Source organism: Anomaloglossus baeobatrachus, chromosome 1 (genome assembly GCF_048569485.1).
Source record: "Anomaloglossus baeobatrachus isolate aAnoBae1 chromosome 1, aAnoBae1.hap1, whole genome shotgun sequence".
In the NCBI taxonomy this organism is placed as follows: Eukaryota; Metazoa; Chordata; class Amphibia; order Anura; family Aromobatidae; genus Anomaloglossus; species Anomaloglossus baeobatrachus.
In genome coordinates, this window is record NC_134353.1 from 223,019,045 (window position 1) to 223,045,872 (window position 26,828).

The 26,828-nt window shown below is 41.6% G+C and overlaps 1 protein-coding gene across 5 annotated transcripts in view; it reads left to right on the forward strand.

Annotated features, from left to right (window-relative positions):
• Positions 1–26,828, forward strand: part of INPP4B (inositol polyphosphate-4-phosphatase type II B) — a 1,087,411-nt gene that overhangs the window by 562,268 nt on the left and 498,315 nt on the right. The window lies entirely within an intron of this gene.

Sequence of the window (26,828 nt, forward strand, 5' to 3'; positions counted from 1 at the left end):
CTTGAGGCAGACAGAACAGGCAGGACAGACAGGCAGAGTTACTTGCACCAACAGGGCAAGACGGGCAGGCAGAGTCACTAGCAAGGCAGATGGTATCGCCAGGATGGACAGGCAGAGCCTTTAGTACTAACAGGGCAGGACAGACAGAAACCAGGTCCTACAGTGCAAGACTGGCTGGAACCAGGTATGAGCAGGACAGAACTGGATCCAGGTACAGGCAGGACAGGACTGACAGGTAACAGGTAGGGGCAGGACAGGATGGATAGGGCAGACATGGGGACCTGACAACTAGCTAGACAGAACACAACTGACTAACTGGACTAAAGGCCTTTCACAGGCACATCCCCTAGTGGGAGAGTTCCTTAAGTACGCAGTGCCTCTCAGCAATAGGTTGAGAAGCACTTCGCAGGAGTGGCACACTGGCCCTTTACGAGGATGACCATAGTGTATGCGCACGCATGAGGAGCACTCCTGGAGGACCTCGTGTTCGCACAGGCCCCAGAAGGGGGAAGGACAACCAGCTGTGGCAGTGAGTTATACTGTATTCCTGCAGGAGGGGAGAGCGAGGAATGCCAGAACACAGCACTATAAGGATCTGATAATGGTTGATTTTGGAGCCATCTTACATGCAGGAATGTCCTTACCTGTAAACCCCTTTTGCATGCAATGATGGCTATATGTGTTTCCTTTGAGGAAACAATCATTGTCTTTTTAAGGAAGAAGACAATGATTTCAGGCACCAGCCCCCTTTTAACCAGTCTGCTCTTTTACATCTCCAGTTCCCAAAAACTTGGGAAGCTTGGTAAAAATTGCAAATATCAAATTATTTGGAAATCTTTTGAATTTAAATCATAAAACAAATACAGAAGTTGAAAGTTAGACATTTTTCTATTTTCTTTGAAAAAAACATCTCTCAGATGGCAACACATCATAAAACAGTGGGATTAACAAAAGGCTGGAAAAGAAATAAAAGTACTAATAAAAAATAGGTGGAGGGTCAAATTTCAACTAAAGCACACAACTGTGTATGAAAAGAGCGTGTTAGAGAGGCATTGTCTCAGACGTAAATGAAGCTTTGGACCGAGGGCCCTCCGCTCTGCAGAGCAAGTCACGGTATCAGACAGACTTAATGGGTAAAACAAGAAGAAAGTTTATTTATCAGGGTAACAAACGTAAGCTGCAGGGCAGTGGCGGGATAGGGGCAAAAAGGGACAAACTGTAGAAGAGACAACGCCAGATACAACAGTGTATACTTTAGCTGAGACGGACGGCCCATGTCGCCACAACTAGTACAGTAAGTAATATAAGTTCAAATAGCAATACAACAATATGCACATAGTCAACATTAACCAATCCTACTCTGTCCATTAACCTGATGAAATGCAGAAGAAAATGAAGTAAAAAAATGCACATCAGTAAACAATGTTCAATAGAAAATTACAAATGTTTATTAATAACAATATTAAAATGAGAATCCACAACCGTAGAACAACCAATGTCCATATTTAACAGTAAGTGATCCGTATATAACAATACATAGATAAGGCAAAGGACTCAAATAAAATAAACAGACCAGAAATACAGTCAGATGGTAATGACTAAATACCCCACGTAGAGAGTAAAAGGGGAACAATATGATCAAAGGTCACAAAAATTATTGTAGGTACACCAAAACATTACATCAGCAAACCTTGACTAGCATCACGGAGGTTAAGGCAAAAGGACAATATGAACAAATAACCGTCTATGATTAATCAAATATGACCAAGTAAATGCAGAGACCCCCGTGCATGCTAAACAATTAGGTATAAATATGTTGCGATGTACAAAAAATAGTTGACCATGATCAGATATACATCACCCATATACTCACAGTGTTGGGTAGTCAGAGGACAAAGGTTATCCAGAGCAAAAGAAGACAGGAGACCTAACGTACGTTTCGCTTCTTAAAAATAACCAAATACATGGCTTCCTCAGAGGTCACGAACCTGGCTGGTCTCCTGTAAAGGGACCATGCGGATACCACACACTCACTGTGGAGGCCTATACTGGTTCCCTCACCGCCGTACCCGGGCACTCACTCAAGCCTCCGTTCGCAGGACCGGTCCGCTCTGAGGCTTGTTGGTAGGTGGTGCGCACTTCACTCCAAGAGGGCGTTGCAGGACTTCTTTTCCCAATTTGCTGGACCGCTGGGCTCCTCAGGTAAGGAACTCTGGCAGGCTGGATGCAGACTCTCCTATATCTCCATCCCTCTGCACGTCCTGGAATCCACACTATCTCACTTCCTGCTTCTCTCTTCACTTCTCTCTGATCAGATCAAATCAGCTCCCAGCAGCAGGGAGAGATCTGGGCCATTCCGTTATGGTCTGCTAGTGAGCCAGTCTCTTAAAGCCACAGTACAACACAATCTGAAAGTCACAGTGAAGCAACATCCTTAGTAAGGGCTGCACTCCCCTACATAAATATGGTGAGAAGTTTACCAATCTGTGAATAACTGCATCTAAAAATTGTGGAACAAATATCGAAAAATGTTCCACAACATAAAATTGCAAAAACATTGAACAGCCCCATATCTAAAGTATATAATATCATCATAAGATTCAGAGATTCTGGGGAAATTGATGTGCATAATGACAAGGATGACAGTCAATATTGGTTGCTCGTGATCTAAAAGGAAGGAGATTCAGATTAGACATTAGGACAAACTTTCAGTTTCAGACAGTGAGGGCAGTCACAGAGTGGAACAGGCTACCACGGGAGGCAGTGAGCTCTCCATCAATGCAAATCTTCAAGAGAAAGCTGGATACACATATAGCCGGGATGATTTAGGATAACCTGCACTCTTGGACACGATTGCCCTTGAGGTCCCTTCCAACACTACCATTCTATGGTTCTCTGATATGATTAAAGGCTCTTAGGCAGTATTTCATTTAAAACAGGCTTAATTAAGTCCTACGAATCACTGCATGGGCTCAGGAATACTTCCCAAAATCATTTGTCTTTGAGCAGAGTTTGCCATTTAGTCCACAAATGCAAAAGAAAGCTCTAGCATGCAAAGAAGAAAAACCATATCAACACAATCCAGAATACTGCCATCTTCTTTGGGGCAAAGCTTATTTAAAACTAAGTGAGGCAAAATGGAAAACTGTTCTGTGGTCAGATTAATCAAAATATAAGACTCTTTATGGAAATCATGGATGACCTACTCAAAAGAGGCACCATCTCATTATAATCAGCTTGTTATCAGCGCACAGTTCCTACAACTCTGATGGTATAGGAATGCATTAGTGCTTAAGGCATGGGCAGTTTATACATCTTGTAAGGCACTATCAATGCTAAGCATTATATAGAGGTTTCAGAACAATATATTTTCCCATCCAGACAATGTCTATTTCAGGGAAGGCTTTGTATATTTCAGAGACAATGCTAAACCACATACTGCATCCATCAGAACAGCATGGCTTCACAGAAGAGATTGTATGATGAATTGGCCATGTAAATTCCATTTTTTTCACCAATAGAAAACATTAAGGCCTATTATGAAATTAAAAATCCAGCAAAACAAGACCCAAGACTATTGAGCAGCTAGAAGTCTACATCTGACAGGAATTGGGCAACAATCCTCTTCAAAAACACCAACACACTTAAAAAAAATGTCAGACTTTGTACATTTGCTCTAAATAGAAAAAGGGATTCACATAATGGTAGACATGTCCGTGTCCCAAATTATTTAAGATGTGTTGCTACCATCAATTTGTAAATGCGTTTTAGGACTGTAATCATCATGAGGAGTGATATCAGCTGCCTTGACCTTGTTAATTCTGTCTGATGTGCTAATGAGAAGATCACTGAAATAATGTAAACAAGTCATTTTGTATAAAACATGAAAATTAGAAAAAAAAGTATTTTTTGGTGATTAAATTATTTTTCATGCCCAGTAATGAGTTTGCAACTTCTGCAATCCGTCTGATCACTCTTCATGACAATCTAGAATTAAATGAAATGGTCATTATAAAGACTGAAGCAGAAAACTTTGTGAAACCAAAATTTGTGTCAATCTCTAAACTTTTGGCTACGATTGTATATCTCTTAGATCATGAGTACTCTAATTTTATATTGTGAGTGTATCTTTACTGAATATATTTTTCTGTTTAATTCCCTTTGCTTGCAGTAAAAGAACAATCTAAAGCCTTGTTTTTAAATTGAGTCCAATGGTCAAAAAATGTAATGCCAATCACCGTCATTGTTCAGTATCATGATTATTTCCTTTGAGATCAACTCAAATTATATAATCTGTTTAGTGATTTACTTTTTAAATTGTTTTAATTTTCGGGCCATTTTGGCACATAAGCCTGATGTGTTTTTCTTTTGTTAAAATATAGATTTGATACTGTTAAGAAAAGTGTAATTGTTTCCTTTATGCCTTTCCTCGCTTTAGAATCTATTCCTGTACGTGGGTCAAATTTCATGAAAACTCCACCAAACTGTTATGAATAAAGCTGCGCTTAATATCCATGTACAAGAAGATATTGGACCTGATACATCAAGACTGGCATTGTTCATTACAGTATTGATGAGGAGATGTGCTGGAGTCAGACGCACCTCTTCACCAATCAGGAGGAGTGGTATATACTTCCGTAAGCGCCTCGCTATAAAACACAAATCCTTCTCCAGTTCCTGCTGGAGTAAGTTTTGTGGCATAGCGAATGCCGCTGGTTGTCATGAATTTGACAAGCGATGGTCGCCATGCACCAGTCTCCAATCCAACTCGATACAATTTGTCAGTGTTGGGTGGAAATGGCAAGAGAACACCAAAAGTCAAATAATTTCAGTGCAACCTTTGATTGCTCCAAAAGTGTGACTTTTCAAATGTTTTCACGCCAGAATAGCGTCGTAAAAGTTTTGATGAATCAGGATCATAGCATGCACAAGCAGAACACAAGGTCTACATGCAGTTCTAGCTATTATGATTATTTTTAATATTGATCCATATAGATTGCAATGAAAAAAACTATAAGATTAAAAGTTAATAAAGGTACAAAATGGGCACTTCACAGATTATGCAGATGGTATTACAATATGGATCCGGAATAGGTTCTTGTGTATGACTCTTAGGCTATGTGCACAAGTGGCCACTTTTCAAGCATTTTTCCTTGCTTATTTTAATAAATAAAAGCAAGGAAAAAGCATCCCAGCAAAGTCTATGAGAGTCCTGACTTGCTGTGCACATGTACCGCCCCGCGCTCGGCTCCGGGCTAGTTGGTGGGTGGCTCGAGCACCTCCGGACCCCGGGTCACTTCGCTCTGAAAGGGGATGCTGGCGCTTTTGGTGGGGGGTTAGGTAGGTGCATGGCCGGAGCCGCGCTTGAGTTCATGACGCCACCCACGGGACGTGGTGAGGGTAGACCCCACTGCTGTAGTTACGGGGCATCCGGGGGAGATGGTAGTGCAGCAAGATGTTAACCCCTCCGTGGGCAGGGATGGTGGCCCCGGGACCCGTTGGGGGTAACTGGGCTGTGCAGGATGGTGCGCGGCCGGGTGGCACTGTTGTACTCACTGTTATTGACACACACAAGTCTCTGGTAAACAAAGTTGATGGTGGTTGGTGCCCGCAGCCGGCTGCGTCTGGTCCCCCACACAGTTCGGTGGTCTTGGCCTTTCTCCTGCACCGTGTTGTGTATTTGGGCTGCCTACACTTCAGCGACGGGAGTCCGCTCCCCAGCTTTATGGCTGTTGGGAGAGCCCTTTTGCCCACAGACGATGGCCCGTGGGATCTCTCTGCCTGTGCGGTGGCTTTCCATCCCCCTCGGTGGGCTGTTGTCTTCAGTTGGAACTTGACTCCTGAATCCCACAATCGCACTGATTGCAGCATGTAGGGGTTAAACTGCTGGGAACGGCGCAGGTACCACTCTGGGCAGTGAGAGCCGGGTTCCAGCTGTAACATCAGCCAGAGATCCGGCGGTAATTGCAGGGATACAGTGCGTGAACACCCACGATCACCATGCCAAAAAAAAGCACACAAAGAAGCAGGAAGAACGCATATGAAGAAATGTGCAAATGCAATAAAAAATGCAATAAAAAATTTCCTGCCAAAATATGCTTTTTTTTATGTGCAGAAAAGAAGCACACAAAAAAGCTATGTGGGCCCTAGATATGTTTAAAACTGTCCATCAAGGAAGAAGTATTTTGACTATTATGTGTTGGCAAGCAACTCACATGTGTAAATAAAAAAATAATAATTTGGCTACTGTTGCTTAAACATCTTTTTAACTTCTGCAATCACAATAGCTGCAGTACAGTTTTACATCACTGTCAGCACAAGCTGGTTACAGCAGAGCTCAACTCTCCTGCAATTTCCCACAAAAGCATTGTAGAGCTGTGTTGCATGCTGCTGACAGATCAGTTTTATGAAACTGTAAAAGTTACTCTATTGATGCCTGTGGCAAAAGATATTCCTCTGATGAATCAATGTAGTGACATTTGCAGTTTCATATTACTGATCTCTCTGCAGAAGACAACAAACACAGCTTAACTAATTTCAGCCTCTTTTTGTGAGCCCCTCCCTGCAGTATATCTATCCTTTAATCCCCTATATACACAACTCCATGTTGCAGTATATCTCTTTTTAGCCCTCTATACAGAGCCCTATCTTGCAGTACTTTACTCCTTCGAAACCCTCCTGCAGCATGTTTTTTCATTCATCTATATACAGCATCCATTGAAACACATTTCTTCATTCATTTACCAGCACACAGGGACCCTGGTATGAGCTATCTGCATTTTAGTGAATGAGGCTCCACCCTATCCCTCACAAAAGTATCCTCATCCTAGACACCTCTCAGAGCTGGCAGGAAGACAGCTGTGAGAGACTGTACTGAGCATGGAACTACTACATGACAGTTTAAATTGAGGATAAAATGAACCTGGAGGGACATCTTTGGCAATTGGCAGGGGTGATGATGTGTGCAACACAGTGCAGATTTCAAAAGGAGTTATATTGACAGAACAGGATAAATTTATGTGTATCATATTATAAGACCATAATGTGTTTTGGAAATAAGCCTATAAGCCTTTAAAGCAACACTTTAGCAAACTTTTTTTATTCTACAGCTGGAGTGGTACTTTAAATTGAAGTCCACTGACCCCTGTCTGATATTCACCTTCCGGCAACTTCACCTTCTATCATTGCAGCTTTGGTCGGTCTCAGCGATTTGTGACCTGCCAGCGCGCTCTAGTATTTCATGGAACGTGCTGGAGGTAACTCTACAATGCATCTCTATGAGAGCCATATTTTTGCTTCGTGATGGCTCTCATAGAGTTGCATTGAGACCTTGGGACGTAACTTCTGACTTCTGGCCAGTCAGAAGTTACTTTCACACGATGGCACCACGGGACAGGAGCAGCGTTGGTAAAAGGTAAAAGTGCCAGAAGGTAAGTATATGAAAGGGGTGAAGGAGGCTTAGGTTTAAAGCACCACTTCAGCGCTGAAAAAAAAATGCTGGAGTGGTGCTTTAACAGTACCACTGGAAACCCTATATTTTAAAGTCTTCTTGACTACCAAACTATGACATTGCTCTATAGAGGAAAATCATATTCAGCTTTCAGCAATGCATAGTCAATGAATGGCTCCTCACATCTCACAACCCTACCCTTATCATCTCTGAATTCTTATATGTTCATGGGGTCCTCCTCCCTTTTCTTGTATGAAATCTTAAGCTCATTGTCTTCAAAACCTTTCCAATTCCACAAGTGTTCTCCACCTGCTCCGTCTCCGATGCTTTCAACTCTTCTTTTCAGTTTTACCTTCCCATCAGGTGGTATCTTTCAGAACTTACTGGTAATTGGAAAGCCTTATGGGAAAAAGACTTTTGAACATATGGCAGAATGTCTATAGCGGTCTTTAAATAATAGAATGGGTATCAAGGTATTACATAAATATCTGTATTTTGGAAAATACTTTAACATTCACTTGCTGCCAAGATACAAAAAAATGATACAAGCAACACTATAGTGAACCAGACAGGGTACCATGGTTCATGGTGCCACCATATGTTGCCTCTCTGATAAGAAAAGCTTCCTATTGATAAATTAGATCCATATTGTTGTATAAAGTATATTGTTTTCCCACAGAATAGAGGCAGATAGTAGTATCAGTGTATGTGCACACATAGATTTTCTGCACACAAAACTGCATGTTTTGGCAGGAAAATGCATATTTTTTTATCCTGCTTTTTTCTTGCTTTTTTTGTCATGGCGATTGCGGGGGTTCTGGTGCTATACTCCCGCAATTGCCACAAGGAGCTAAACCCCCTGTATGCTGAGATCAATGCTAAAACAGCACCCCCTGAGGAAAGGATCGCTGAAACACGTGTCGGGGCTTTGCGGTACACTTTGGAGCTTTTACAGATCACTTAAGGTATCATTTTCCTTGCAAATTAAATAATTGTTACATTTTTTTTACATGGGATCATTATACCATAACCTTATTTATATATGACATAGGATTTAGATACAATTTTGCACTGTGCACTTTGTCATATATTAGGGATTGACTTTTTAAGTGATCTTGGCATTATGCACTTTATTTTCCTAGTAAAACCGCTGCTATAATTTATGGGGCATTTTTTCCTGCCTAATATTTATATGGATCTGTAAAATATTTATTTTAATTGTTGAATAAAAATAATAATTTTAATGCTATTTGCACCATCATTCCCTTTATTTATTTAATTCTAACGAATTTTTTATGTGAAGGTATTTTTGATATTTATTGAAATTTAATGGTGATATTTATACGGAAATTTTGATTATTATGTGCACAACAAGTCAGGATTCTCATAAACTTTGCTGGAAAGTGTTTTTCCTTGCAGTATTGATTAAAAACGGCAAGAAAAAAACGCATGAAGAATTGCAATAAAAACGCAATGTGTGTACATGGCCTGACAGTGTACTATACTATGCTATGGGCTTCATTTTAAAGGTCTGTTCAACACTGATCTGTTATGGTTGTGCACAACTTTAATTTGTAGAAACAATCAATTTAAAAGTGTTTGATTAAACTTGTTCCATGTTTATGTCTTTTACATTTAATGACTTTTCGTTAGATACCACTATAAAGTCTCTTGGTTATTTATAAGTATTTCACATGGCAGACGCAGGTCTCTGAACACTGTCATTATTTGTTATGGGTTTTTATAGATAATTTTGGAAGCATGATTAAACCTGTATTCTGCTGTATGTTATATGGTAAAAGGCCATATAGGTGCAACTTTTTTATGACTTGGTAAAGCAATTATACCAGGAGTATACCTCTGCAGTAGCATTTATTATAAAAAGTAAACAGCTCGAATAAGCTTGATGCCTCAAAGGCCTCCTCCTCCTGTTAGATTTTATTGCAAGTTGCAGGTCATAACTTTTTATTGAACCCGCATAAAGCATTATTGAACTAGCCTGAGAATTACACAGCCTTCAAATATTTGTCAGTCGGGCTCATAAATATTCAGGGATTTACAAGGCTACAATCTAGATGGGCGTTATTTTCTTCTTTTTTATTGTTATTATTTTTTTAAAGAAGGCTGACAGGGATTGAAAGCAAAGTAAAAAATATTCTCATATTATTTTTGCATATCTGCTATTTAGAAGTGGAGAAGATTTGTCATTAATTTAACGAGGAGTGGTACTGCTGCTGTGTAATAATAAGTCTCATGTATAGGGTATCTTCCATTAATGGGTTACAGAACTTTTGGTAAACAACAAGAACTAGGACAATGTGCTATAAACTGCACTGGTCTCTAAAATAACAAAAATACACTACAGTTCAAAAGTTTGGGGTCACCCAGACAATTTTATCTTTTCCATGAAAAATCATACTTTTATTTATCAAATGAGTTGCATAATGAATAGAAAATATAGTCCAGACATTGACTAGGTTAGAAATAATGATTTTTACTTGAAATAATAATTTTCTCCTTCAAACTTTGCTTTCATCATAGAATGCTCCTTTGCAGCAATTCCAGCTTTGCAGACTTTTGCCATTCTAGCTGTTAATTTGCTGCGGTAATCTAGAGATATTTCACCCCATGCTTCCAGAAGCCTCTCCCACAAGTTGGATTGGCTTGATGGTCACTTTTTGCGTACCATACGGTCAAGCTGCTCCCATAACAGCTCAATAGGGTTGAGATCTGGTGACTGGGCTGGCCACTCCATTACAGATAGAATATCAGCTGCCGGCTTCTTCCAAAAATAGTTCATGCATAATTTGGAGGTGTGCTTTGGGTCATTGTCCTGTTGTAGGATGAAATTGGCTCCAATCAAGCGCTTTGCACAGGGATGGCATGGCGTTGCAAAATGGAGTGATAGCCTTCCTTATTCAAAATCCATTTTACATTATACAAATCTCCCACTTTACCAGCACCAAAGCAACCCCAGACCATCACATTGCCTCCACCATGCTTGACAGATGGTGTCAGGCACTCTTCCAGCATCATTTCAGTAGTTCTGCGTCTCACAAATGTTCTTCTGTGTGATCTTAACACCTTAAACTTCGATTTGTCTGTCCATAACCCTTTTTTCAATCTTCCTCTGTCCAATGTCTGTGTTCTTTTGCCCATATTAATCTTTTCCTTTTATTAGCCAGTCTCAGATATGGCTTTTTCTCAAACTAGAGACTCCAATGTACTTGTCTTGTTGCTCAGTTGTGCAGCGGGGCCTCCCACTTCTCTTTCTACTCTGGTTAGAGCCTGTTTGTGCCTCCTCTGGAGGGAGTAGTACAGACCGTTGTAGGAAATCTTTAGTTTCTTGGCAATTTCTCGCATTGAATATCATTCATTTCTAAGAACAAGAATAGACTGTCTAGCTTCACATGAAAGTTCTCTTTTTCTGGCCATTTTGATGGAATGATAAAAGTAATGCTCCAGATTCTCAAGTAGCTCAAAGGAAGGTCAGTTTTATACCTTCTCTAATCAGCAAAACTGTTTTCAGCTGTGCTAACATACTTGTACAAGGGTTCTCAAGGGATTTCTAAACATCCATTACAAACACAATGTATCATTAGAACACTGGAGTGGTGGTTGTTGGAAATGGGTCTCTATACACCTATGTTGATACTGTATTGCATTCAAAACCAGACATTTGCAGCTGAAATAGTCATTTACCACATCAATAATGTATAAAGTGTATTTCTGTATAATTTATTGTTAATTTCATTGAAAAAAATTAGCTTTTCTTTCAAAAATAAGGAAATATCTAAGTGACCCTAAACTTTTGAACTGTAGTGTATGTACTGATATATAAAAGCTACACACAATTTGTATATATGAATAATAATTGAAAGATCACCTTAAAGTTTAAGAAGTGCATAACTTTATTATATCAAAACCATGTGCTAATATACAGTATCAAAACATTTAAAAGACAGAATGTTAAACCATTAAAATAGTGGTGAAGCCATAACTAAATCCGCTCCTCCAACACGATCAAAATATAACACCCTTTCCCTGAGGAAGCCATGAATTGTGGCGTAACATGTGGGGCTACATTTCTTTTTAATCTTCTCCTCTTCTCTAGCCTTTCTTTACCCCAGGGATGGTTCTGTGAATTGCCTTGACTTACTCAACTGGTCATTTGGTAACTAACACTGCATATTATGTATGTACCCTCATTGTTGTTATTGGGATAGTGAACTTGATCGTTTTGGAGGAGCGGATTTATCTATGGCTTTACCACTATTTTAATGGTTTAACCTTCTGTCTTTTAAAGTGAACCTGCCAGGTGCAATATGCACCCAGAACCACGAGCAGTGCTGGGTGCAAATTGCTAATCCCCGTCTAACCGTCCCTGTATACACTAGCATAGATAAAGAGATCTTTAGAAAAAGTATTTCTAAAGCTCTTTTATCTTATGCTAATGAGGCCAGAGACTAGTCCCAATAGCGTTATATCCACCCGACTAGCCGCCCTCTTAGCATGGTAGCATGCCAACAGGACACAGGATGTACTTACATGCTATTCAATGCAGCATCAGTGACGCGCGTACCTGTATTCACTGTGACTGTGCTTCCAGTCATGCGCAGTAAACCTCTCTGAAGCCGGGACGCATACACCAGGCTTCATACTGCGCATGACCGGAAATGCCGGGCATTCAGAAGAGTGGTCATAGCGAACACAGGTACATGAGGCACCGCTGGTGATGTTGCATAGAGTAGCATGTCTGTATGCCCCTGTGGGCATGCTACCATGCTAAGAGGGTGGACTAGTCGGGGGATAAAATGCTCTTGGGACTAGTCCTCGCGCTCATTAGCATGAGATAAAAGATCATTAGAAATACTTTTTCTAAAGATTCCTATATCTATGTTACTAGATACAGGGACGACTAGGCAGGGATTAGCAATATGCACCCAGAACTGCTCGTGGTTCTGAGTGCATACTGCACCCAACAGACTTCCTTTAAATGTTTTTATACTGTATATTAGCAAATGTTTTTGACATAATAAGGTTATGCACTTCTTAGACCTTTAAGGTGATCTTTCATTGTTATTCATATATACAAATTGTGTGTAGCATTTATATATTAGTACATATTTTTATTATTTAAGAGACCAGTGCAGTTTATAGCACATTGTCCTAGTTCTTCTTGATGTATTCTCTTGTGGTGCTTGTATGAGCTCTCTATTATATTATAAGCAGTCCCCAATCCACTTATTTCTTGTTTCCGTGAACTTTTGGTAAACGTAATCAGTTTAGAAGTTATAGGAAAACATATGAATATAGTCAGCTCTTGCACTGTAAAAGAAGTTGGGGGGCAAGGGGCACAAATGAAAATTAGTGGGATGGACAATAACTTGAACTTTTAAAGGGAACCTGTCACCTAGAATATGCGTTCTGACCTATCAGCAGACACATGTGTGCCCTAATTACACCTCCCTAACCATCCCTGTGCTGTAAAATTGTATAATATGAAAGTAATAAAAAAAACGTTTTATTACCTTCATATTTCGTATGTAAATAGCAGGGAATGTGGTCACAGGGGCGGCGCCTTGCCCTATGGACGTCTGCATATTTCCGTGGTATCACGCCCCTGTGGGCATGATACCATGGAGCGACGTCCCCGTCGCTCATTCTATTCTGCGCACATTGCGGCAGGTTTCTCTTCCGGGTTCTCCTTGTCAGTTTTAGACGCGCATGCGCAGTGCGCGTCTGAAGCCGGTGATTGAACACCCGGAAAAGAAGCCTGCTGCAATGCGCACAGGATAGAATGAGTGATGGGGACGTCGCTCCATGGTATCACGCCTACAGGGGCGTGATACCACGGAAATATACAGACGTCCATAGGGCAAGGCGCCGCCCCTGTGACCACATTTCCTGCTATTTACATACGAAATGTGAAGGTAATGAAACATTTTTTATTACTTTCATATTATACAATTTTACAGCACAGGGATGGGTAGGGAGGTGTAATTAGGGCACACGTGCGTCTGCTGTTAGGTCAGAACCTATATTCTAGGTGACAGGTTCCCTTTAAAAGGATATATCTATTTTGCACATGTTGGGCTCTGAACTAATGAACACACCTAAACTTAGGGCAGTGTCCTAAACAAAATTCAGCGTCCTGCTAAATGGTTAATTGGAATAACCCACTATGTTTACATCAGTAATGAGGTTAATATGTTCTACTAATGGTCCAGTCATGCATATGTCCTTGGTAAGAGGTGGTCATAAAGGAGGTAAGGGAAATATTAATGTAGTGAATTGAGTATCACCCTTGATAGTCTAGGGTGGATAAAGGAGTTAGTGGGCAAATCTCTGGTATGGTCTAAGGCTGGCCATACACATGAGTCAGCTGAACAATACTTTGGCTGATCGCTCGGCCAACAGCCATCTCAGCCGGGTTCAAGTTCAGGTCAAGTTCACATCCCGAACTGAAGTCCCGCTGAACTTGATCTTCCATGGGTCCGCTCATCACTACTTGTGACGTAACTTCTGACTTCCAGCCAGTCACCGTAGCGGTATTGGAAAAAGGTGGAGATGCCAAAAGGTAAGTATATGACAGGGGGCAGAGGGCTTAGATTTAAAGGGTCACTCCAGTGCTAAAAAAAAATGTTGGAGTGCTGCTATAAAGAGATTAAATTATGTGGATAATTATAGATTAGTGAAGGTCTGTCCTCTAGAAATTTCACTGATTGCTATAATGAGGCACTTTTAGCCTAACTAAAAAGGACCATCAGTGGGCATGCTCAACTGCTGCTCCATTCAATCTCTTTGGTGCTGTCTGAAAAAGACGAATGTTGCAGCAATCCTATAGAGAGTGAATGGAGTGGCAGTCGGCATGCATATTGCAGCTCCATTGTAATAAGTCTAAATTTCTATGTTCTGCTGATTGGTACAGGTCCCTGTGGTCAGAAGAATCCCATTCATGGATAGGTGATAATTTCTCTACACCAGACAACCCCTTTAAATTCAGCAAGCAGCTTCCGGTCCATAAAAGCCTACTTAGCACAGATTGTACACATGCATCTTTTTATTAGATATGTGCACTTATGTGGGAGCATACTCTTTGCATACCTAGGTTACTCATAACTTGCCTTTGATACCAGACTGAGTAATGCTGAGCTTACTTCAATACTTTTCCGTATTTCCAGTTTCTGCTTGCTATTTTATAAAGCACTCGGTGTCTTGTACTTGCATCTCCACTAAGTACTATTATAGTTTATCAATATTCATATGGAGATAAATGGTCTTCTACAGACGCTTCCCATTCTTGCCTGCTCTTGGAAGATATATGGATAAAACCGCAGTTTAAAATTGCTTTAATTTTTGAAAAGCTGTGCTAATACATGTGAATACACCCTCAATAGAGATCCAATGATTTTCCTGTTTATTGCCAATATATATGTTATAGAGGGCATAACTTAATACAGCGGTATTATTGAGTGTCAGCATTACAATCCGCCGCCTCTGTCTTCTGCCGGTTACACAGTGAATCGATGTTCACTGATATTAGTCATATGGATCAACTGTTTGTCCCTCGTCCAGTTACATATGAGCATTTTTTATTGCCTATTTAAGCTGTCGAGAATAAAATAGTCATAGATTGTGCATGAGCCCCATGCTTGGTCGTTTTATATTGTACTCTACATGCCCATTAGAGTTTGTCTAGAAACACTAAAAGACATAGAAATCTATACTCTTGGGCAGAGTTACATTTGTGCCATGATCATCCTTTCTCTACATATCAGCATCTACTGTGATTATGGTATTTTTGGGGGTAACTAGGAGGAAAGTCAGGGTGAGCAGTGGTAGAACTACATGATATACGGGAAAAAAGGAAAGCAACAGCCATCTGACCTAGGTCAGTATTCAACACATTGAGCCCGGAAAAACACCAGCATGAAGACCAGTATTAGGGTACAGTTCCACTAGCGTATAGCTTGTGATGCAAGAGCATTGGAAGTGATATGCTAATGACTCTCTGCTGTGAGCCGAGGGTCATGCGACTGTGATGCGATCTTGCGATTGCATCACAGGTGCGGAGAAGGGGGAGGAGCATTTTCTCCCCATCTCCTCCACTGTCTGTCTCTTCATATATTGCATTGCACTCGGATTACATGCGAATGCAGTGCGATTTTTTTACACACTCCCATAGACTTGTATGGGGGTGCGTGAGCCGAGACTCGCTGCCAAATGCAGTATGGTGTAATTCATTCTGCATGCTGCTATGGCATGAGAAATCAATCGCAGATGGACACTGCTCCATAATTTAACACTAGAGTGAGAACAATCTGATGTTTTAGCGGATTGCACTCGCCCATGCAAAACACAAGTGAAACCGAACCCTAAAGTAAAAATCCAGCTCCAAAATAAGAATAAAAATCAAGGCTTTAATTTAAAAAAAGGTTAAAATCCAATGTCCGAAAATCCAGTGCAGAGAAAATGACTATACTAATCCCAGGGTGGATGAGTGAAGTTACCGGTGACCGGAGGTAGCAGGTCAGCTAAACATTTCAGACGAAAACTACGTCCTTTGTCAAAGCTCTAGCAGTCATTTTCTCTCCATCAGATTAATGGACATGGGATTTTCACCTTTTATGTATTAAAGCCTTGATTTTTATTCTTATTTTGGAGGTGGCTTTATCCTTTACATTAGAAATACATGATAATTGTATGATCAAACTTATTGCACATAATTATTATCAGTAGGGATAAGCGAACCCGAATGGTAAAGTTCGGGATTTGTACCAGACACTGGGTGTCCGGGTCTTAGATTCGAAAATGGACTTTTAAAAAGTCTGTGACCAAGTTTGGTGTTCGGGTACTGTTTGTATGTTAATAAAGTGTGTTAAAAAGCTGCAGCAAAGCCAAATAACAAGCATTATTGCACGGGAAAGATGACTGTGCACTGCTGTGAGCAATAAAGATAAAAAAATGATGTTGGGGTCCCACTTATTTTTAATAACCAGTGCAGGTAAAACAAACAACTGCAGGCTGCAACCCATTGCTGTCAGTATTTTATTGGCTGGTTATCAAAAATAGAGGTGATCCCATGCTTTTATTTTTTTAAATTATTTATTTAAATAATTTTAAAATAGTTGTGACCCCACAATGTTTTTTTAAAACCAGCCAAGGTAGCACAGACAGATGGGTGCTGGTATTATCAGGCTGAGAAGGCCCATAGTTATTTTCTCCTTCCCAGCCTAACAATAGCAGGCTGCAGCCACACCAGAAGTCCCGCATCCATTAAATGCGCTAATTCTGGTGCTTTTCCCTGCTCTTCCCGATTGACCTGGTATAGTGGCAATTGGGATAATACTTATGGAGTTGATGTCAGCTGTAAATTGATAGCTGGCATCAAGCTCAGGGGTTAGTAATCGTGAGGTGTCAATTAGTCACCCCCATTACTAATTCGACAAGTATAGAGTAAAAAAATACACACAGGAAAAAAAAGTTTAATTGAATAAACACTCCCCCACTCTCCCTTGTTCACCAATTTATTACTTCAAAATAAATTCTGGAAGTTCCGACATAATACAAAGGTGTAATGTCTCACGATGCCCATTGATTCCTATGGAGCTGTGTTCTGGCAAACCTTCTCAGAAAGACACTCCATAGGTCACTACTGGTCAGAAGCAGGTATGGAATTTCTAGTGAGCCTCGTTATGGCTCTCATGGACTTGTATTGAGAGCTTGTAATGTAATTTCGGCCAGTCAGAAGTTACGGACCGGAGCGGCATCGATAAAAGTTGAAGATACCAGAGTGAGTATAATACTAAGGCAGGACCTTGTATTAATAGCACCACTCCAGCACTGAAAAAAAATATGCTTGAGTGATGCTTTAACAATAACATAATATGATGAGTCCAACTAGAAAAAAAACAAGAATTCTTATTGCCTTCAGTCTCTACAGTCGCCACTCCAGAAAAGACACTTTATTCTGATTTTTGAATATAATCTTTATATTCTATAGTGGAAATAGAACAAAACATTTACATAACTTTTCACAATTTACTTTGCAAGAGATAACCTTTATAATGCAAACTGCATAGCATTAGCGCAAAACCATAGTATAACGACACAATAATGGCAATCCTCTTTTATACAGTCACACAAAATAGGCCTTGCAAATAGCATTTGGACCAGCATTAAGTGTTCCTTTTCTACAACTCTCACTCTGATCAGGTATTCTTTTGTGAACTACAATATTCACAAAATAGCAGTAATCGTAACCACTTTCCTGCTTTTCACTTGAAATACCATTAACTAGGTCTAGGCCATCATCATTTAGTGAATATCCACCATTATACATTTTCTGATAGCAGCAAGAAGTGGTAGGATAATACTGTGAGATTCTAAGATGTAATAATTACCCAGTGCTGTTCAGAAATCATAGCTGACTAAAGGATTTCTAATCCTGATCTGTTTCTGTAAGCCTAAGCCACACGGCGAGAAAATCGGTGCGAGTGAAGTGTGATAAAACATCGCATTCCACTTGGACCAATTCTAGCCTGTGTGTCAGCACACATGAGCGATTATTTTCTCAGCCCTAATTAGACCGAGAAAACAATCGCAGCATGCTGCAACTGTAATGCGAGACTCTTTCTCTTGCACCCATTCAAGTGAATGGGGCGAGAGAAAAATCGCACTAAACTCGCGGTACACATGTGTACCGTGCGTGCAGAGCGAGAATCGCAATAGCCGGCTATGGAGAAGAGAGGGAGATAAATCCCTCCCCTCCTCCGTGCCGGCCCGCCCCTCTCCGCAGCGCTGGCCCGCCCCTCCCCAGAGCCTGCCGGCCCCCCTCAGCTGAGGTCCGCTCGCACAGTCGGACCTCAGTACCAGGGATATTAGCATGACACTCGGCTCCTGCTGTGCTGCCAGCGCGAGCCGAGTGTCATGCGAGCATCGCAGTAGTGCCCCGTGTGGCCCCGGCCTAAAGCATGGAATATCAGCAATATCTGAGGATAATAATAAGGAGTGGTTGAGGACAGGGGTGTGTATTGCTGTTTTAGTAATGGACGTTACAATCCGAGTTCAATACCAACAAAACAATTTACTAATTAAGGGTCACGAGGAGGTACTACACTTGGCAGTTACAACTCATAAACACATACAAGGCTTAGTGATTATGGATAATTAGAGGAACAATCTAATTTCAGGAACAACTCTGTCCAATTGCATTCACCACCTGCCAAGGAACTGGTAGGGTTTGTGTCCATAGGTCTGAATTTCTCATAGAGGGAGTATTTGTATCTTGCTATACCGGGTGTGTTTGGCCTCAATCTGGTAACACCCTACTACCTCTGACAAATAACAGTATCTGTCACTGATGGTCATCCTCAGTATTAGTGTTACGTCACATCTGGGTATAAAATGTGCGAGTGCAATGCGAGAAAAATTCGCATTGCACTCACACCAATGTTAAACAATACAGCAGAACACATCAGCTAGCCAGGTAAGGTGAAGCAAACAGCTGCAGCTTCCAGACCACAGCTTGCAGCTCTACCTTGGCTGGTAATCCAAAACAGAGGGTACCCCACGCTCTTAATTTAAATTATTTATTTCAAATTAAATAAATAATTTAAAACAAAAAATGTGAGTTCCCCCCAAATTGGATCACCAGCCAAGGTAAAGCAGACAGCTGCAGTCTGGAATTCTCAGGCTTGGTGAAGCCCACTTAAATTGAGCCCTCCCCAGCCTAAAAATAGCAAGCCACAGCTGCCCCAGAAGTGGTGTATCCATTAGATGCGCCAGTTGTAGCACTTCCCTTCGGCTCTTCGCATTGCTCTGGTGTGGTAGCGAATGGAGTAATTAAAAAGGGTTGATGTCAGCTGTGAATTGCCAGCTAACATCAAGCCCTGGTTTTAGTAATGGGTGAGCGTTTATCAGATAACCCACATTACTAATCCAGTAGTTGGAAAAAGGAAAATATTTTTTATTTGGACAAACACCCCCGACTACATCCCCTCTTTCACTAATTTATTAAAAATTTTAACAAAATAAAGAAAGACAAGAGACATCCTATTTCCCCAATTAATTTACCTTGCAAATCCCTAATCTGGGTCTGCCATAATCCCATAAGGGGGTCCCACGATGATCCCATACTCGCTGTCCCAGTCCATGAAGGACAGAATGTTCCTCATTGGCTGGTAGAGCCATAACTGCAGGCTCACACACTGCTGTGAGAAGCATCGCAGTGACCTGAGATTACCTCAGGGGTTTGCCTCTGATTCTCCTTGTAGAGAAAGGAGTTTTGCCAATACCGCGGGAGTCAAGCTTTCAGATGCTTCAAGCTTTTGTCTCGTGTGGTTTTCCATTTTTATCCATTACCATTAAAAGCTGCAAGCCATTAAAGCCCTGACTGCTAGAAGTCCTGCTACCCGGACCCTTCTCATTAGTTCACTCTAATATGAAGGTTTATCCCCGGACCTGACACAATCCCATACTCTGTATGTTGGTCAGTTACTTTGGATCACACTATCCTGGTTCCAGTTTCCTTATTCCTTACTCCGCAGGCCCTGTTGGGATACACTGACTTCCAGCTCTCTGTGCCCTCACGTGGCGTGTACATTGCCTCTGACCCCCCCCCCGTCAACTGCTGGGGGGGCCACCGCTGGACTGGTCTGGTGTCTACTAGGCTGCAGCACAAAACCAGGCATATCCTCCTCTTCTATCTTCCAGATTTGACCCCTCTGCCACCACCACACATGTCTGCAAACTGGAATGCTGGGACCTGGAAAGAGAGCATATACAAAAGGATCTAGACACACTCAAACAATGGGCCGGGGTGAACGGAATGGTGGTTAACAGGAATAAATGCAAAGTTTTACATCTCAGTAAAAGAAATATAAAACCATAGATATTATGGGAGGAATAGAACTAGGTGATAGCACCGGGGAAAAGGATTTGGGCATAATAGTAGATCCCAGAGTCAACATGAGCCAACAGTGTGGTGCTGCAGCTAAAAAGGCCAACAAAATTCTGGGATGTATCAAAACAAGCATTGAATCTAGATCAAGAGAGGTCATTATTCCCCTATACTCTGCCCTGGTCAGACCCCACCTGGAATACTGTGTACAGTTCTGGCCTCCTCAATTCAAGAAATATATCGCTATATTGCAGCAAGTAGAGAGAAAAGCAACCAAGATGGTAGAAGGGCTGCAAACCATGTCCTATGAAGATCGGCTAAAAGAACTAGGAATGTTTAGTTTCTTAAAGAGAAGTCTGAGAGGAGACTTAATTGTGGTCTTCAAATATCTGAAAGGTAGTCACAGTGCAGAGGGAACTACCCTATTCTTATTAGCACAAGGAAGTACAAGAAGCAATGGGATGAAACTAATAGGAAGGAGATTGATATTAGACATTAGGAAAAACTTTCCGACAGTGAGGGCAGTCAGAGAGTGGAACAGGCTACCACGGGAGGTAGTGAGCTCTCCATCAATGGAAATTTTCAAGAGGAAGCTGGATATACATATAGCTGGGACGATTTAGGATAATCTGCACCCGCAGGGAGTTGGACCCGATGGCCCTTAAGGTCCCTTCCAACTCTATTATTCTATGAATCCAGAAACCTGCATGTCCACCTCTTACTGACCTACTTCTGACCCCTTATATTCTTTCATCCTTTCACTCTGCTCACTCTCTATTGTCATGTGGCCTGTACTTCCAATTTTGGGTTCCCCGGCATTTCTATACCTTCACAATATACAGGACATTATGCACATTACACTTCACATGACTATCACAGGATTGGTGTCTTTAGGGGGAACGTAACAACAAGTCCACCACCTTACAGATGCCTGGGACGACATACAGTGGAACAAGGCGGGTATAGGGCTCTGTGAAGAGGTGATCTCTCTTATTGAGTGACAGCAAGAGGGGTTTGATAGGTACCGATATAATCTATTCTCCATGCCGAAAACTGATTTCCAGTTTACAGAAAAGAGCCATTTCTGATTTCATATTCAGACTGTGATCACATTGCACTGTTGCCTGTTATAAAAGTGTTAAAAAGTTTGGAATGAAGCAATTTACCGGTACTCTGTGAGAATACTGTGAGTACAGTTAGGTCCAGAAATATTTGGACAGTGACACAATTTTCGCGAGTTGGGCTCTGCATGCCACCACATTGGATTTGAAATGAAACCTCTACAACAGAATTCAAGTGCAGATTGTAACGTTTAATTTGAAGGTTTGAACAAAAATATCTGATAGAAATTGTAGGAATTGTACACATTTCTTTACAAACACTCCACATTTTTGGAGGTCAAAAGTAATTGGACAAATAAACCAAACCCAAACAAAATATTTTTATTTTCAATATTTTGTTGTGAATCCTTTGGAGGCAATCACTGCCTTAAGTCTGGAACCCATGGACATCACCAAACGCTGGGTTTCCTCCTTCTTAATGCTTTGCCAGGCCTTTACAGCCGCAGCCTTCAGGTCTTGCTTGTTTGTGGGTCTTTCCGTCTTAAGTCTGTATTTGAGCAAGTGAAATGCATGCTCAATTGGGTTAAGATCTGGTGATTGACTTGGCCATTGCAGAATGTTCCACTTTTTTGCACTCATGAACTCCTGGGTAGCTTTGGCTGTATGCTTGGGGTCATTGTCCATCTGTACTATGAAGCGCCATCCGATCAACTTTGCGGCATTTGGCTGAATCTGGGCTGAAAGTATATCCCGGTACACTTCAGAATTCATCCGGCTACTCTTGTCTGCTGTTATGTCATCAATAAACACAAGTGACCCAGTGCCATTGAAAGCCATGCATGCCCATGCCATCACGTTGCCTCCACCATGTTTTACAGAGGATGTGGTGTGCCTTGGATCATGTGCCGTTCCCTTTCTTCTCCAAACTTTTTTCTTCCCATCATTCTGGTACAGGTTGATCTTTGTCTCATCTGTCCATAGAATACTTTTCCAGAACTGAGCTGGCTTCCTGAGGTGTTTTTCAGCAAATTTAACTCTGGCCTGTCTATTTTTGGAATTGATGAATGGTTTGCATCTAGATGTGAACCCTTTGTATTTACTTTCATGAAGTCTTCTCTTTACTGTTGACTTAGAGACAGATACACCTACTTCACTGAGAGTGTTCTGGACTTCAGTTGATGTTGTGAACGGGTTCTTCTTCACCAAAGAAAGTATGCGGCGATCATCCACCACTTTTGTCATCCGTGGACGCCCAGGCCTTTTTGAGTTCCCAAGCTCACCAGTCAATTCCTTTTTTCTCAGAATGTACCCGACTGTTGATTTTGCTACTCCAAGCATGTCTGCTATCTCTCTGATGGATTTTTTCTTTTTTTTCAGCCTCAGGATGTTCTGCTTCACCTCAATTGAGAGTTCCTTAGACCGCATGTTGTCTGGTCACAGCAACAGCTTCCAAATGCAAAACCACACACCTGTAATCAACCCCAGACCTTTTAACTACTTCATTGATTACAGGTTAACGAGGGAGACGCCTTCAGAGTTAATTGCAGCCCTTAGAGTCCCTTGTCCAATTACTTTTGGTCCCTTGAAAAAGAGGAGGCTATGCATTACAGAGCTATGATTCCTAAACCCTTTCTCCGATTTGGATGTGAAAACTCTCATATTGCAGCTGGGAGTGTGCACTTTCAGCCCATATTATATATATATAATTGTATTTCTGAACATGTTTTTGTAAACAGCTAAAATAACAAAACTTGTGTCACTGTCCAAATATTTCTGGACCTAACTGTATATTATCAATATTTGTGCATTAAAAAATAGATGGATTAGCCACTGTAAGTTGTATGGCTACTAAACGGAAAGCGGAATGCTTATTAAGAGGATATGTCCAGTATTTAACAATTGCAACACTATATTGCTAAAAATAATTCACGTGGAAATCTACATTTGTCCATACTTTAAATGGTGGTTTATTTTATGCTTTTGAAAATTGTGAATTTAGCTGTGGGCTGATTTCACTACACTGTAATGAAAGGGGTGAAATCCACATTTAAAATGCAATTTTACATTTTTAATCTGTAACTTGTAATGTCTAGAGTTGAGCGGATCGGTCATAATCCGGGTCCGGCGGATCTGGACCGGGTTGCCGCCGAAGTCCGGATCCGATCCGTAATCCGCGGCCATATAAATCAATGGGGAACGGGATCCGGGACGAGAGAGGAGAGAGAGGAGAGAGAGGAGAGAGAGGAGAGAGAGGAGAGAGAGGAGGGAGAGGAGGGAGAGGAGGGAGAGGAGAGAGAGGAGAGAGTGGAGAGAGTGGAGAGAGAGGAGAGAGAGGAGAGAGAGGAGAGAGAGGAGGGAGAGGAGGGAGAAGAGGGAGAGGAGAGAGAGGAGAGAGTGGGGAGAGTGGAGAGAGTGGAGAGAGAGGAGAGAGAGGAGAGAGAGGAGGGAGAGGAGGGAGAAGAGAGAGAGGAGAGAGAGGAGAGAGAGAGAAAAAAAAAAAAAACGGATCCGAATCGTGCACCCTGGATCCCGGGTACTGGTCGGACTCGGATCGGAACCTCGAACCGTGCGGATCCGGATTTTTCAGATCCGGGTCTGCTCAACCCTAGTAATGTCTTCTTTACATGTATAGTACTGTAATACACTGCAGACTCTGCCAGCACAAATCCATAGGTAGAATCTCTGCATTTTCTTTGCATTTCCTTTTAACCCAGGTATATTTATTTATATATCGCAGATTTGTTGCAGAAATTTCTGTTACTAAAAATCTGTTTTTTCTGTATCTGAATAAAATGCAAAGCCATATTGAGATGAAGAGGAAATCGCTGTTGGTCTGAGCTCACAAATTCCTCCACTATGATCTTCAGATATATATCTCTGACATGTCAGCAAGTCATTTATGACTGCAGTTTATGGTAGCCTCTGCTCCTGTAATGGCACAACATGCTTAGGTTACTATAAATTATGTGTAATGGCTATGGAACATTATATTATATTACTGTAATATTTTTTACAATTCAGAGTAACTGGCATACAGGTCTATAAAGCAGGAATAAGAGGGAACACTGCACCGAAGCTTACAATCTAATGGAATCAAAAGTGATACAATACATAAAAAGTGATCATATTGTAAAGTGTACTAGTCACATGTTAGTTATCTAAAATAGCGGAAAAAATAAAAATAAAGAGGTTGTCCTATTCTGGAGCCCAGAGAACAGCTACAGATTTCTAGTAAACTCTGTGACCAGCTCATTAATATTGTTACATACTTCTAACAAAAATATGCAAAGTGGATAACCCCCTTGAAAAAATAATTCCTATATTTACAATTGGGGTGCTGTCTGTATTGAATCCGCATTCTTTTGTTCCCTACACTGTAGGAGTCTAGAGCACATGAAGCATCAGTTCAGGTGTGCTCTGGTCCCTCAGGCGTGCTCTGCTCCCTCAGACATGCTCTGCTCCCTCAGATGTGCTCTGCTCCCTCAGACGGGCTCTGATCCCTCAGGCATATTCTACTCCCTCAGGCGTATTCTGCTTCCTCAGGCTTGCTCTGCTCCCTCAGGCGTGCTCTGCTTCCTCAGGCGTGTTCTGCTTCCTCAGTCATCCTCTGCTCCCTCAGGCATGCTCTGCTCCCTCAGACGTGCTTTGCTCCCTCAGGCTTGCTCTGCTCCCTCAGGTGTGTTCTGCTTCCTCAGTTGTCCTCTGCTCCCTCAGGCTTGCTCTGCTACCTCAGGCATGCTCTGCTACCTCAGGCATGCTCTGCTCCCTCAGGCGTGCTCTGCTCCCTCAGGCGTGCTCTGCTCCCTCAGACTTGCTCTGCTCCCTCAGGCATGCTCTGGTCCCTCAGGCGTGCGCTGCTCCCTCAGGCGTGCTCTGCTCCTTCAGGCATGCTCTGCTCCTTCAGGCGTGCTCTGCTCCCTCAGGTTTGCTCTGCTCCCTCAGGTGTGTTCTGTTTCCTAAGTAGTCCTCTGGTCCCTCAGGTGTGTTCTGTTCCCTCACTCCTGTCTGCAGCGACTGTCCACTGCACACAGATCCCACAGTTACAGGTGGCTGATGCTGACAGGAGAGGAGAATGAGAGCATGCACAGATTTGCCAACGCTTGGCCTCTGCAAATGTCAGAGTGGACGCGTTCCCATATCCTTTTCTGGTCAGCAACTGCTGCCTGATACTGTGCCACAGTTACTCAGATAAATAGGGGTCCCACAGCTGATGTTGTATCGGGCACATATAGCTCAGACATGCCACTAAGGAATAAGGCTGATTTCACACTGTGAATGCAATGTCCATTTGTCACATGCATTAGAAAAGCTTCCGGCTGTTATTCAAGGATAATCATAAGTCTGTATTTACCCAAAGTAGAGTACATTTATTCTCTGACATGCTGTTATGTTTCAGCATATCTTTTTTTTGTTAGCTGCAAGCAGTAGTGCAATTTCTACAGAGGCATCCTAAAAAAAAATATATTGTGTGGTTAACAGTTCCTTTTGTACACATTGAAGCCTATGGTGACGCCTTATGGCTGTTGAAGGCATCTGTCTGAGGTATATTTTAGGTAATCATATGATACAGTGGGTACAGAAAGTATTCAAACCCCTTTCCATTTTTCACTCTTTGTTTCATTGCAGCCATTTGGTAAATTCAAACAATCATTTTTTTCCTCATTAATGTACACTCTGCACCTCATCTTGACAGAAAAAATCAGAAATGTAGAAATTTTTGAAAATTTATTGAACAAGAAAAACTGAAATATCACATGGTCATAAGTATTCAGACCCTTTGCTCAGTATTGAGTAGAAGCACCTTTTTGTTCTAGTACAGCCATGAGTCTTCATGGAAAAGATGCAACAAGTTTTTCACACCTGGATTTGGGGATCCCCTGCCATTCTTCCTTGCAGATCCTCTCCAGTTGGGTCAGGTTGGTGGTGAATGTTGGTGGGCAGCCATTTTCAGGTCTCTCTAGAGATGCTCAACTGGGTCTAGGTCAGGGCTCTGGCTGGGCCAGTCAAGAATGGTCACAGAATTGTTCTGAAGTCACTCCTTTGACTTTTTTAGCTGTGTGCTTAGGGTCATTGTCTTTTTGGAAGGGGAACCTTTGGCCAATTCTGAGGTCCAGAGCACTCTTGAAGAGGTTTTTCTTCCAGGATATCTCTTTACTTTGCCACATTCATCTTTCCTTCAATTGCAACCAGTTATCCTGTCCCTGCAGCTGAAAAACACCCCCATAGCATGATGCTGCCACCACCATGTTTCACTGTTGGGATTGTATTGGGCAGGGGATGGGCAGTGCCTGGTTTTCTCCATACATACATTAGAATTATCATCAAAAAGTTCTATCTTCATCTCATCAGACCAAAGAATCTTATTTCCAATAGTCTGGGAGTCCTTCATAGTTTTATTTGCAAACTCTGTGCA